This window comes from Mastigoproctus giganteus, chromosome 6, assembly GCF_048544385.1.
Source record: "Mastigoproctus giganteus isolate SK-2022 chromosome 6, ASM4854438v1, whole genome shotgun sequence".
NCBI classification, from domain to species: domain Eukaryota; kingdom Metazoa; phylum Arthropoda; class Arachnida; order Uropygi; family Thelyphonidae; genus Mastigoproctus; species Mastigoproctus giganteus.
In genome coordinates, this window is record NC_143580.1 from 209888268 (window position 1) to 209904045 (window position 15778).

At 35.5% G+C, this 15778-nt stretch overlaps 1 protein-coding gene across 1 annotated transcript in view; it reads right to left on the reverse strand.

Annotated features, from left to right (window-relative positions):
• puf (ubiquitinyl hydrolase 1 puf) overlaps positions 1-15778 on the reverse strand; it is a 1022896-nt gene that overhangs the window by 183324 nt on the left and 823794 nt on the right. The gene's annotated exons all lie outside the window — the stretch shown is intronic.

The following is a 15778-nucleotide window of genomic DNA, read 5'->3' on the forward strand; positions in this document are numbered from 1 at the left end:
ATTTAAGTGTATCCCATCCCTGTAGAAGCAATCTCTCCTGTTAACAAGTACAGTCCAGGCTGAAAAAAATTCTACCCCTTGAGCCTTGCACAATCTTTCCAGGGCCGAATTGATCGACGAGGCTCTCATCATATACTCCCTCCTATCGTGTCTGGGCAGAATTGCAGACACTTTCAAATTCAACCCTAATTCTCGGCTTTTGTTCAACAGTGACCTGTACTTGTTAAGTAATTCTGCCGGTCTCCTACTCTTAATATTATTAGTGCCAACGTGTACAACTATATCACCTTTTGTGCCCTTAAAAGATGATATTCTTATATATTACATAAAAGGATATTATATGGAATGTTCTTCCTTTTAACTTATGTAAGAAAAACATAAGTTAAAAGGAAAACACTTTATCCATTTGAAAAGGGAAGTTTAGTTTCTTTACATATATTATTTTATTTTATATACTTTGTTGTAGTTTGTAACTTTATATTACAACAAATACAGCAGACTCTCGATTTATCGGGATAAGATTAATCGGGACACTTCAAGAAATAACTAGAATAGGTATAAGCTGATGTTTTGCAAGTCGTAAATAAGCGGCATTATAAGTCGTCACTGGGAGATTAGTGTACCTATTATCTTGCAACCCCTGCTGTGTTCACACCCACCACTAAAAAAAAAAAAAAAAAGAAAAAAGAAAGAGACCAAATGTTTAGTTTATTTTAGTACGTTGTGTCGATTGTTGTGTACCATTGCACTGCAAAAGGACAAATTTTGTTTCGTTCTTTATGTCAGGGATGTCAGCATTTTTTTTATAGTAATCATTATTATTATTATTTTTTGTTTAGAAATCACAAAAATGATGGGCAAATGCAAGAGTTGTGCTTTCAATTAAACAATAACTTGAAATTATTTAAAAGTTTGAAAATGGTGCACCCATTAAATCTCTAATGAACCATTATAATGTTGGTGACCAAATCATACACGACATTGCAAAAAATAAAGGGATGCTATTAGATTTAAAATCAACATCATAAAACATAAAGGGACACTATTAAAATCAACATCATAAAACATAAAGGGACGCTATTAGATTTAAAATCAACATAATAAAACATAAAGGGACGTATCATACTGGACACACGAGTAATGCATGGTAAGTTTTTTCGTTTTTTATCTATCACCATACTTTTTACATAGGTTACTGAACATTTTTTCTCCTCTTCACTGAAGATTTCAGTGAAGAGGACAGACATTTCACTATAATAATGTAAAAACCCACAGAATCCCAGCTATCGGTACTATCGCAAATGCAATAAGATCGAGTTTACTACCTGTTTATAATGAATTTCACTAACAGAAAAACCCAATAACCCGAAAAGTGCAAATTGTTTTTATTGCTTTACGGAAGTGAGCTCCAGAAATGTGCTGTAGCAAAATGGGAGCTTGCGTGGAGTGATAATAGTGAGTTTTCACCTTAACCCTGTGAAATTGTTTTCAGAAAATTTAATTTTGACTGTTATCATGGTGCTGACTAAGACAATAAGTGACAGCGGTACTAGTACATCTATTAAGAAAAGGAAAGCGATTGAGCTGTATCAGAAAATTAAAATAATCAGGATGTATGAAAATGGCCTAACATTAACAAGTATCGCGCAGAATTCAGATTTTTAAGTGGCAATGATGAAAACAATAAAGGAGAAAGACAGAATACGAGAAGCAGTGAAGGGATCGGCACCAATGATGTCAACTGTAATAAACAAGGCTATGAAATACATATCAGTTTTTACAGTACAGTCAGTCCTCGTATAACAAGTGTTTACACTACACGAATTCGATCATACACGATTTATAAATAGGGTAACAATATCTTATATAACACGAACCGAATTCGCTTGTGCACGACTCGCCTTTGTGTTTACAAGAAATGCCAGTCGAATGCAACACGATGGGAATCAAGAGAAGATTCTGAAAATGTATTTATGTTTTTTATATCAGCGAAGGGGAAACACATTTCACCATAATAACGTAAAAACTAACACAATTCCAGCTATCACAAATGCAATTAGATCGAGTTTACTACCAGTTTATAACAGATTCCACTAGCAGAAACGCAGCTGGAAATTGTTTTTATTGTTTTATGGTAGTAACCCCTAGAAATGTGCTTTTGTAAAATGTGAGGTGTTAATAGTGTATCTCTGCCTTTACGGTGTTGTTTATTCAGTTGCTATAGGCGTGCAGCTTTGTTTATGTGTATCAAGAGTGCCTCCTCGTTTTGTAATTGTGCTTTATTCCCTAAAAATGAGTAAAATACTTAAAAGGTGTGAAAAGAAGCGTCCTGGTGAAGACACTGCAGATTCAGAGAGAAACAGAAAAGCAATATCGAAAAACAGAGGTGGACTGGGTCAAAAATTCTTACCCAGGAAAATTTATAGCGGCCTCATACTATGGTTTATGCCAAAATCGCACCGGCCTCCGGCACACCTGGGTTTCCCCGGTAAGGCTTATGGCCAGTCCACCTCTGTCGATAGAGAAAAAATATGAAATTGTGAAATGCTTTGAGTGAAATGAAAGACCATGTGATATTGCACGTGCTACAGACCTAAATGAGGCAATGCCGAGAATCACAAAGAATGCAGAGAAAATAAAAACAACTTTCATAGAAGGAACAACTCAAAGTGTAATTAAAATCCATTAGATTAAGACACAAAGAACTGGAAGAGATGGAATGGCTGTCATCTGTTTGGATAGAAAATCAAACAAAAAACAAGTTTGCTTACAATAGAAGCAAAAGCATTAGCAATATTTTATTACATAATAAAATACGCAAGTATTTTATTACGTAATAAAATTTATTGTGTTTGGTAATGTTTTGGTTACAAATGTGTGTTCAATCTTGGGTGGTCGGCACCTAACTCTATTTTTCCCATAAGGCCTGTTGTTTATATTGCACAAGGGTTTCTAAGAACACAACTATCGTGCTATACGAAAACTGACTGTACAATAACATGCGTGTTTTCTTACTTTTATGCTTTCTTTTCTTATGTGCCACTCCAGCTACTTCACCGCTGTCCCCAGATAAAGTTTTTAATTGAATTAATTAAAAATATATAACCATTTTCCTTCATTCTTCTGAGGGTATTATGTGGTTTTTGTAATTTTGGCATATCAGGAATATAGTAGCAATATTTTATAGTCATTCCTGAGTTATGTAAAATTCGACTTACATAAGGAGTCCTAGAACATATCTCTTACGTATGTCAGGTACTTACTACTGTATTTTTGGATTAATGGGGAAACCGATTATGCAGGAATTTTTTTTTTTACTATCTATCCCGGAAAATCGAGAGCCCACTGTATAACTGAATTCAGTTACATTTGTCTAGTTCCCAAAGATACAGTATAATATCAGAAGTTGTTGGCTGTTTGCAAATGTGGCTATAGGTAAACAGTCTTTCATTTTGAAAGTGTACACATTCTATACAAATGCATTAGTCTGTAAGTCAGCAATGACAGTATAAGCATTGTTCTGACCAATAGGTCAGAGGGATTACAATTAATTATTTCAACAATGAATACAATTATTAACTTTATCTAGCAGTCAGGTGACTTGAATCACCACCCACTCAACAGGTATGCTGCTACATTCTTATGCTTGACAACTCAACTACACTGGGGGATCCCCTATTAGTAAGTTGTTGTTGCATAGTTTTAGAAACTAAAACCATATTGCCTGTTATTAATAAGAAAAGACACATCAGTTGAGAATGATCATTGTATGCTATAGTAGGATGATGTCTCCCTGACTTCTATTGTCCTGTTTAAAGTTTGAAGCCACAATTTTGATTTTTGTTCGACAATTTGGAGCTTATTATCTATTTGAGCCTGCTTCTTTACATATTGCTCTAGATTGATGTTTGGTAGCATAATTTCCATACTCTTTTCTCTCCATTCCAGAATGCTGCATTACGGCCATAGACACCGATGCGCCTAATAAATTCCCAAACAAACAAACAAACCATTTCAGAATGACCTGGTTTCCAAGAAAATTTTATTATCTCTGGGAAATTTTACTATCACTTGCATATTCTAAAGAGTTTAGAATTTACAGGAACAACAATAATATTTAAGAATCAAGTTCTTAGCAAATACCTCTTTTCCTATTCTTCCGATGCAAAATAATTATCAAAATGACATTTTTGGAAAAGATTTCTATATGGGAAATGGCGGCAAATAAATTTTCAATCATATATACAAAGTTACAAATTTTGACTAGACTTGCTAGTGTGATTTTTGCTTGTGCAAGTGAACACTGATAAACGAAAATGAACAATAAACAAACCTTCTCCAGGTATTTGGTTGGTTATAAAACAGTTCTTGGGCCTCCCTTTTTAATGAAAATCTCAAATACGAGATGTATTAGAACCTATAGTACTTAGTACCGTGCATGGGGTGGTTGTTGGGAAGACGAAAGAAGGTATTTATTGACATTAGACGTGAACTTCTGTAGACTGTAATTTTCATGTATGAAGGAAGGTTGTTCCAGAAAACGGCAGTTCATTGAATAAATGAGGAAGATGAAAAGTAGATTCTGTGAATTTGAAGTTGGACAGTCAATGGATGTTGATGGCATGTGTTTGGACTGCTTTGAAAGAGAGAGCGGAAATTATAGAAGTCAATTCAGAAGAACAGTGCCCATGAAAGCATATGTAGAAAAGGCATGCAGCAGAAACAAAACATCTATGAGACAGAGAGTGGAGTGTGTTAGAAATGAGTCAATTAACCTAATTGCCCTCTTCTGAATCTAGAAGCCTGAGAGAGGTTTTGGGGGGGGGGGGGCACCACCCCAGTTGTGGGAAAAATATTCAATGGTAGAGCGGATTTGCAATTTGTACAGTAAAGAAAAGTAACGCCGAGAGCGAAAGAGAAAGCAGAGGCAGCAATATTCGTAATGTGCTTGTGCCAAGAGAGATTAGAAGTCAGGGTAATCCCCAAAAGAGATATATCATCTTGCCTAGAAATCAGTGTCACGAAAGATAAGCACATGAACAGAAGAATCCTTTTTTGCAAGATATAAAACAGGACTCAGTTTTAGAAAAGGATTGAAATCAACTAAGTTGTCTTTGCCTCACTGGAGAATTACCTGGAGATCGGCATTTAAGGAATTGGTAGCGGATATTTGAGAAGGTGAAGCTGATAGAGCAGGGTGAGGTTTCTCAAACTGAAAAGTGGAATACAATGTGCTATGATCAGCAAAACTATGGATAGGATTTCCGGTCATTAGAAGAAGGTCATTAATATACAAGAGGAAAAGAGTGGGGGAAAGAACTGAACCTTGGGAGACACCAGCATTAGTGGAGAAGTTAGAAGACAGAGAGCCATCTACCATCACCCTTAGTGACCGGTCAGAGAGAAAACTGGATAACCAATTACAAAAAACAGTTGGCAAACCATAAGATGGAAGCTTGTTTAGAAGACCTTTATGCCAAACACAATTGAAAGACTTTCAGATGTCATGAGCAACTGCTGTGTTTCTCCGAACTTTTCCACTGAATTTTTCCATAAATGAATAATATATGGCCAGAATATCACCAAAGATATTCTGGTGATATTCTGGATTGACAGTGACGGAATTCGTCTGGCGATCATTGGTCAAACGGAAGGTTTCTAGATAGTTTAAGAGTTTCTGCTGAATTGATTTCTCCATTACTTTAGAAAGAGTAGAAGTAATTGCAATGGGATGATAACTGGATGGGAGTGATTTGTCACCCTTTTTAGGAACTGGCTGGATATGAGCAAATTTCCAAGCAGAAGGAAAAACACCTTTGGAATAAGAAAGTGAAAAAAGGCAGCAAAGAACAGGAGTAAGTTCAGGAGCACAGGATTTGAGAACAAGTGGAGAAATACCATCCAGGAGAAGGACCTGAAGCTTTCTTAGCATGAAGATTCGTCAAAATCCTTCTGACATTCTTTTGATGGAAGACCACAGGAGGCACTGAATGGAGCGTGCTGGGAATGGTGGGAGGTGTTTTACCAAGATCATTAATATATGAGTTGGAAGAAAAATGGGATGCTAGCAAGTCAGATATCTTTGGCTGAAGTGACAATACAACCATATGGTTTTGATAGAGGTGGGAGCAGAGATGGGCAAGAAGCAAGTTTTCTACTCTTAGCCTGTTCAAAATCTATTTTGGACTTATAACTACAATTGTTGTGAGCTTTGGTGTAGGCAGAAAATGAAACTGAAGAATTGGAAGCCAATTACGATATGCAACATTCTTCTCTTGAACAGCCTTAGCATATTTATTGGAAAACCAAGGTTTAGATTTTCCAATAAATCCGACCAAGGAAAAGAAATCACGCAGGTCATCCCATTTTGCATTCTTGTAATGTCAAACAACACGAGGCTGGGAATAGCCATGAGATAAAGGCTCCATTGGAGAAGAGACAATCACCAAGTTTTGATCTGAGGTGCCTAAAGGACCACTCACTTCGAACGTGTACTTAGAAGGGTTGTTTGTGAGAAAAAGATCAAATGTGTTGGCTGTATGGTTAGGATTGTCAGGTATTCTAGTAGGTAAATGAAGTGCAAGGTCATTAGTAATTGCAAAAGCCTCAGCACCTCGACCAGCTGGGTCTGTGTGACTAGAAAATGGAAGCCAACTGGAGTAAGAAATAAGTTGAAAGAAATAAATAGCACTTGAAAGAAATAAGGCTTTCCCATCGGTTACTAAGGGAAAGACTTAAAAAATGAAGGAATGTGAAATTTTCATTGTAGTAAATGACACCAGAACTGGAATGGAGGGAGTGGATTCAAACTGTGGAAGAAGAGTTACAGAAAACAAGGAGGGAAAACATAGGTTTTTTTTTTTTTGTTTATTTGTTTGAGAAAAAGACTTATTTTTGCATTGTATGCCAATACTAATTCCGTAGGACATCTTAAATCAGGTAGAGAATACATGGATAAAAAAAATAAAAAATAAAATAAATAAATAATAATAATAAAAAAAATAATAATAAATAAAAAAAAAAATAAATCAATATCTTATACAAAAGCAGATATGGCAAAAATTTTATTTTATTTAGTAGTATCAAAATCAGCTAAATAGAATCTGATGCTATATTTTTTTTAAAATAAATTTGTTTGTCTGCTATTTTACACTAGGCTATTTTACACTAAATGTAAAATCATGTACAATGATTTGTCGCACAAAATATCATGCAACCTTTGCAAAATATCATTGAATATTACATTTAGAACAAACCAAAAAAATGCCAAATTATGGAAATCTACGAAAATTTATTTTGTTTCTCAGAGCAAACTAAACATAATTACAATTAATAAGCTTTCGGCTGGGAGGCAGCCTTCTTCAGATTGAATACATGAATGGCAGTTGGAATAGAGATGTGCACTGCCAGGATGGTGCGTAAGGCGCTTGGTTAATTGTTTGTTGATGTTTGTGGCTGTTACATATGGTGGTGACGTGGCCAGCGTTTGTCTATGGATAGAATTACTGCCTCTGTGATGGGGTTAACTTGGCAACCACTGTTCCTGTTCAAAGAGGCATCCGAGCATTTTATATTTAACGATTCCAACCAGGTGCGCTTTAGGTAATGATGGGACCTGTCCACAACCACGACATCACGGTGTGGGTCGATGTCGTGGCAGGTTGTCCAGACATGCTCGGTGATAGCTGAGTGTTCTACATCTGCCAAACGGATCGCCCTTTTATGTTCTGAGAGATGTTTCTCGAGTCGACGTCCAGTCTCTCCAAAGTAGCAGCTGGTGCAGTCACGGCAAGAGATGCGATAGACAAAACCGCTCTGTAGAAGAGTGGGGATAGGTGTTTTTACGTTGGAGATAAGAGAACGCAGTTTCTTGCCTGGGAGTTGGATGCATTTTTATCCCATATGATTTTAGGATTCTACCAATCTGTTGTGACAGGTTGGGGTGGTATGGGATAAATGCCCTCGTGGATGACTCGTCACTGTTGGCGTTTGCTGTTGGTCGTCATGTTGTCGCGTGCCTGTAGATCACACCTGTCAAGGACGTCGATGGGATAGCCACACTTCGTAAGGTCTACTTTGACTCTGGTGATCTCCCAGCACCTTCTTCACCTTATTTTCTTCAGCACCTTCTTCCGGCTGATAATTTTATTTTCAACATTTTTTTGGAGTGAAGAAACCATCGAAAGTCCTTCAGTAGCTTCTTCAGTGGTGAAAAACATTTTTAAACAATTGATTTGTATGAGCGCTTCTTCCATTTTCATTGGTGGTTTGTCGTTAATATGTTCTTCGACAGAATGACCTCCTTCCATTTCTTCATCCTCATGAGGAACTTCTGGAACAATATCGATGATAATGTCGTTGATATCTAGAGCACCATCTTCTGTAGTGAGGTTCGAGTCTATATCTTTGTAGCCAGGGTCACTTGTAGCTGAAGTATTGTACATTATCAATAGATGTTGAAGTTCTTGTTCTTCTTGTTGCTCCACATTGCTGTTCACAACTTAAATTTTTGCATTTGAGAAGCCAGACTTTACGAAACAGTTCACGACAGTTTGTTTTCTAATTGCATTTACTGAAGAAGAAATCCACTGAATCGCAATCTAGGATGCTGATTTTCTTTGCAAGGTCACTCGCACATGTTACATCATTCATGTTTGCAATGAGATGTCTTAAAACACGTTTTCTGTAGTGAAGTTTAAAACTTTTTATTATCCCTTGATCCAAGGGCAGACACTCTGCAGTTGTGTTTGGTGGTAGAAAAACGATTTGAATGTTGGACAATTCAATGTGTGGGTGAGATGCAGCATTATCCATGAAAAGAATAATTTTTCTGTTTTGACGAATCATGTTTTGGTTAAAGTGACTTATCCATTTGCTCATGATAACTCGTGTCATCCACGCTTTTTTTATTAGACTTCCAGTCAACATTCAAAATCTTCAACTTTATGCCCTTGAAACAACGAGGATTTTGTGGTTTTCCTATAACAAGAGATGTCAAGAGGTTGTTCAAAGCCTCCCAGCATATTTGTACACAATAGTACAGTCAGGCGTTCCTTAGAAATTTTTCTGCCTTGGCGCTTTTTAGACTCTGTTTTTTTCAGGAAGAGCTTTAAAAAACAACCCTGTTTCGTCACAGTTGTAAATATCCTCAGCTTCAAAATCACAACATAAATCTTCCAATTTGACGATCCACTCTGTTATAACCCCAGTATCAACAGATCCACCTTCACCACTCACGGTTTTCCAAGAAATTTTATGCCGAGTTTTGAACTTGTCTAGCCATCCCACAGAAGCTTTGAACTCATTTACTCCCATAGATTTTGCAACCTCCAAAGTCTTTTCCCTAATAATAGGCCCATTAATGGGAATTTTTTTAGCACATGCGCGACAAAACCACTCATACGTAACATTGTCAATTTGAAGTCCAACAGTTTTCGGGAATGATTTTTGAACTTGATCATTTCCGTGTTGCCAAAACTGTTTGAGCAGTTCATTTTTTTTCTTTAGGATGTCGTTTACCTGCGTCTTCCCGATTTTGAATTTTGCAGCGAGATTGCGAACACTATTTTTTTGCCGATCATACGCATTAATGAGTTCGACTTTATCTTTTAAAGTTAAATGCTTAAGAGAAGACATTGTGCACTTCACACGACACTGAACAAAACTGAAAACTGAAACTCAAAAGACGAAAGGCCGACCAAATTCCCCTCCCCCCATGCACACAGAAGTTTTTTAAAATTCTTGAAAAAGGGTTTAGAACCGCAATGTAAACCTTGATAAAATTCAGAGAATCGGAAATAGAAAATAAACACACGATTGAGGCAATACGTGGAAGAAAAGTTCCTAGAAAAAGGGCCGTGAGCTCGCTCGCTGTCCGTTATGGGGAGATCAAATTAAGTGCTAATCTAAACGAAACAGTGCAGATTGCCTGTCTGCGTCCGTTACAGAAAATGTCCACTAGACAGAAGCTGAAAACACGTTAAAACCAATAGAGGAGAGTTGGGTAATTTGAAAATGTCCGTTGTAGAGGTGTCTGTTAGAAGAAGTTTCACTGTATTCATTTTTAAATTAATTTGTTTTTAATGCGATGGATGTGCTTGTTTATTTGCACACAGTTTATCAAATCTAGGTGTCATTGAGGAGAGTGCTACTCGTAGCTCTTTTTTCTACCACTAAACGGGCTCGATATTTGGATTTCATTGCAGCTAATGCAGAAAATCCCATTTCGCATAAATATGATGTTACAAATGGCAGGAATACTTGCATTGCTTTGTTTGACAAAGTATTATATTCTTCACTTTGATTCAACCAAAATTGAACTAGGATTTCACTCTGAAATTTTTGTTTCAATGAAGTATCGCATGATAATTCTATCAATTTTTCCTTTTCAATAGTTGTCAATCCAAATCCATCATCTTGTTTATCGACAAATGGATTTTGTATCCACGCGAACTTTGTAAAATCATGATTTTACAAAGATTTTTGTTTGCTTCAATATTAACTCTGGCGCAGAAATCATTTAAATGTGGAAACAGGTTGAACTTATTTTTTATAAATTTGATTTCCATAGCACCAATTCTTTTATGAATGCTTTCACTTTGTCTTTTTGAATCAGTGAATGCATTTTTGGTCCTTGCATTGATTTATTCAATACACTCAATTTTCCAAAAATTTCAACCAAATATAGGCAAGTTTAACAATAAAGTTATCATTCCTAAATAAATTTGCCTCTTCATTATGATTTTCATCAAGAAAAATTGCAATCTCTTCTTTGAGTTCAAACACCCTTTGAATCACTTTTGCACAAGATAGCCAGCGCATTTCACAATGGTATAGAAGTGAGGTATAATTAGCTTCCATATCTTCACACAGCTTTGCAAACAACCTAACTTTTAAAGGACTGTTTTTATGTAGTTTATAACTTTCGTAACTTTTGTAAAAATGTTGTTAAGTTCCTCGCTCATATTTTTTGACATAAGAGCTGCTTTGTGAAGCATGCAGTGCATACAGATAACTTTGGATGCTTTCTTTTTAACTAATGCTTGAAGACCTGCCTTGTGTCTTGACATTAACTATGCTTCGTCAGTACAGAGTCCAATTCAGTTATTCCACTTTATGTTGTTCTCTCATCAAATCTCAAAGTGTCAATTATATTAAAAATTTCATTGGATGTGACCTTTCCAGGAATAGGGTTGCAAAATAATATATCTTCCATTATATTAGTTTCTGCAACATATCGAACATATGCAATTAAATGAACATATGTAGCATCTTTAGCTACATCAGTTGCCTCATCTACTTGTATGGCGAATTCCGAAGTACGCAGTCGAGAAACTAACTGATCGCAAAGATCTTCAGATTTATCATTGATTCTTCTGCCAACTGTATTATCAGCAAGCGGTATTTGTCGCAACTGTTTTGCATATGATTCACCGAACATTATTTTAACCATATCAATAGCTGGCAAAACTAGAGTTTCTCCTATTGTGTGTGGTTTTTTACGTTTTATGATTCTGTAAGAAACTTGGTATGAAGCTAGCAATGCATTTGATGGAACAGAAACTATTTTTTTGAACGTTTGCTTTTGTTTATTAAACTCCTCTAATTATCTTTGAAAAAATTCTATGGGCTTACCAATGTATTCAGAATGCATAGTTTTAAGGTGCCGTTTCAATTTGCCTGATCTCATACTATCTGCAGCCAAAACATTCGTACAAAACAAACACATTGGTCTTTCCAAGCCATCTATAATAACACTTGTGAATCCTAATGATAAATAGGATGAATCGTATTTTCTTGTCTTGGGAGTTCTACCTCCTTGTTTCCTGTTGCTAGTATTCCCACTACCTTTACTTGTATCAGCATCAGTATCTACATTATTAGTGGATTTTCTCTTGTAACCAGTCAAAAATTTATCCATTCTTCTAAAATATTAGGATTAAATTTATATTCTCAAAAAATACAACTTCTAAATTACTAACAATTATAATCAGTAAGTAATCATGCAAAAACAATAAAAAACACAATCACACACCACTGAAACCATATTTTAAACCATGCAGCTAATGCTATACTATGCAATCTAAATATATATGTCATACATAGTACGCACTAAATTATATATATTACATTACACCATATAAATCATAATTCATCAATCCATTTCAGCAAAATATAATATTTTTTTTCCAAATAAATGTTTATCTCATGTTTATATCGAAGTTAGAGTGAGACAAGTGGCGGTAAATGCTTTAAAAAATAGGTTATAAAATTTAATGTTATGTTATGAAAGTTTATTTATATGTATATATTTTTTTATTTATATATGTTATGTTATGAAAATTACATTTCTGTTAAACTTTTCGCGCCTCCCAGTTTGGAAATCGCTGGTCTAGTCGATCTGATTCTACCTAGAATTTTCCTTTGTTCTTGGACATGTCTTAATATTTCTGCATTTTACACCTTCTCGGTCCATTTAATATGGGTATAACAAAAATAAATGTTAAGAACTTCTTAAAAGCAAATACCAGCATATATTATAGAAATATCAGAAAGACTTCAGCATTTTGACAAAAGGGATACAAAATTCATATACAGTCGGTCCTCGTATAACACGTGTTTACATTACACGAATTCGATCATACACGATTTATAAATAGGGGAACATTATCTTATATAACACGAACCGAATTCGCTTATGCACGATTCGCCTTTGTGTTTACAAGAAATGGCAGTCGAACGCGGAATCACCCCAACTGAACGCAACACGATAGGAATGAAGAAGATTCTGAAAATGTATTTATGTGTTTTATATAAGTGAAGGGGAAACACATTTCACCATAATAACGTAAAAACCAACACAATTCCAGCTATCGATATAATAGCAAATGCAATTAGATGGAGTTTACTACCAGTTTATAACAGATTCCACTAGCAGAAACGCAACTGGAAATTGTTTTTGTTTTATGGTAGTAACCCCGAGAAATGTGCTTTAGTAAAATGTGGGGTGTTAATTAATAGTGTATCTCGGCCTTTACGGTGTTGTTTATTCAGTTGCTACACGCGCGCAGCTTTGTTTATGTGTATCAAGCGTGCCTCCTCGTTTTGTAATTGTGCTTTGTTCCCTAAAAATGAGTAAAATACTTAAAAGGTGTGAAAAGGAAGCGTTCTGGCTAAGACATTGCAGATTTAGGGAAAAAAAAAAAAAGCAATATCGATAAACAGAGGCGGACTGGATCAAAAATTCTTAACCGGGAAAATTTATAGTGGCCTCATACTACGGTTTATGGCCAAAATCACACCGGCCTCCGGCCCACCGTGGTTTCCCCCGTAAGGCTTCTGTCCGCCTCTGTCGATAGAGAAAAAATATGAAATTGTGAAACGCTTTGAGCGAAATGAAAGGCCATGTGATATTGCACGTGCTATAGACCTAAATCAGGCAACGCCGAGAATTACAAAGAATGCAGAGAAAATAAAAACAACTTTCATAGCAGGAACAACTCAGTGTAATTAAAATCCATTAGATTAAGACACAAGAATTGGAAGAGATGGAACGGCTGTCATCTGTTTGGATAGAAAATCAAACAAAAAGCAAGTTTGCTTACGATAGAAGCAAAAGTATTAGCAATATTTTATTACAACTTACGTATTATAATTTATACTTATGTATTATAAAATACGTAAGTATTTTATTACGACTATTTTATTTAATATAATAATTTTTTTACGAATAAAATATGTATTGTATTCGTAAAAAATACTTTTTTAGTATTAAAAAATACTAAAAATACTTTATTATAATATTTTTATTACGTATTTTAATCGTTATAAAATGCTTACGTATTTTATAACAATTAAAATTACCCGATTATTTATTGTTTGGTAATGTTTTGGTTCCAAATGTGGGTTCAATCTTGGGTGGTCGGCACCTAACCCTACTTTTCCCATAGGGCCTGTTGTTTATATTGCACGATTTCGCATTGCACGAGGATTTCTAGGAACGCAACTATCGTGCTATACGAGGACAGACTGTACTGTACATGAATAAAAAGAGATGTGACAGAAGGGTTATTTATTTATTTATTTATTATTATTATTTATTTTTTTTTATTACTATATCAGATTTGCAGAGTGTATCCAGTGTAAATGGTGAATAAGAACTGCTGAGACAATAAAGTAACTGTGGTCTGATAATAAGAATACAAAAATAATATTGGAGTATACTATAGACCAAATGATTTGATTTGATTTTTGATTTTGATTTGGTAGTTGTTGGCGCATCGGCTTCTGTGGCCATATTGCACCTCCCAAGGTTTTTGCAGTACTTTGATCCAAGCCCGAGGCGGGAATCAAACCCGCGACCTTTGGGTTGCCGGGCAGGTACTTTACCCACTCGGCTAGCCCGGTCGGCTATAGACCAAATGACTATGATGAATATGATTATTATGTGGCATTAATTTCCAGGGCTACAATGGAATTGGTGGGTGGATCACTCACCCAATAACAGTATATTTCTGGTGAACTGGATTACTGCTTTTCACATGAAGAAACAATATTTATTTGTAATCTTAATTTTACTAGGATTTATCTGACTGGATAATTTTTCTGGAAGGCTGTGGCTACCAGATTTGGCTCTATAAGAAGAATTAGGGATGATGCTATTTCATTTTTGGGATATCCCGTGTAAAGAACCCCTATCAGTAATCATTAGCTGAAGCAGGATTGCCTTCATGTTGCGCACTGTGCCACCCCGTCCCCATTTCAGCATGTACAATAACTTCAATGGTGTAGAAAAAAAGAGCCAGCTGAAATGAAGAATGGCAACTGGTGGTTTCTGACAATCAGCCAAGGTTTTGATTGGAGAGTAGTAACAGAAGAAAATGTGAGGGTGTGCCCTGATGAAAAAAAAGTATTCTTGCTTGTATTCCATGAACACATACATCAAACTGGAATCATAATATGGAGTGTCATATTGTGATTCCAGACATTTATCATTGTTTTCTGTTCAAGCATAAGGGTTGACATTACACAAAAACTGCACTTTGATCTGGTTGGTTACCATTTCTCCAATAGTTACATAACTCTATCTGCTGAAACACAGACAGAATATTTACTAAGATTTACTTGTGATATATTAAAGCAGAATAAAGTTTATTTTTCAAATAAACTATATTCTGCACACATATGAAGCTTAATAAACAAGAATAATATATAAGGTTAATATGTTACATATATCACTCTTAAAAAACACAGTTAGTGTGAATATACTAGTATTCTTCAATATTTTTTTAAATTATACATTTCACTATTTTATATAAGGTAATTTCAATATAAATTCACTCAGAATGTGATGTTTGAGAATATTACATCATCCCATGCCATGCCACACATCCACCAGCAGGTGATTAGCTGTATGATAGGTGAGTGGGGCTGTAAATAACTGTGTATCAGATTCTATTGTATTCCAAAGCAGGAGGCTGTCAAACTGTTTCTGGACACAGAGAACTAGCAGCTGGCATTGTAACAAACAATAGAAGCAAGTTCACATAGGGAATTATTCTTCTTGGAAACACTCATCCAGATGTATATCTAACGAACATTAGATGTTATGTGATGGGAAGTGCTGGAATGACCTCTTCACAGCCAGATCCGTTCCAACATGATTCAATATCTTCGGGCTTATAAAAAAAAGCATATAAGGAATAGTGATTCCACACGGATGCTGAAATGCAGAAAAACAGTCTGCAACTGGTTACATAAGCAGTCAAAGGAAGTCTAA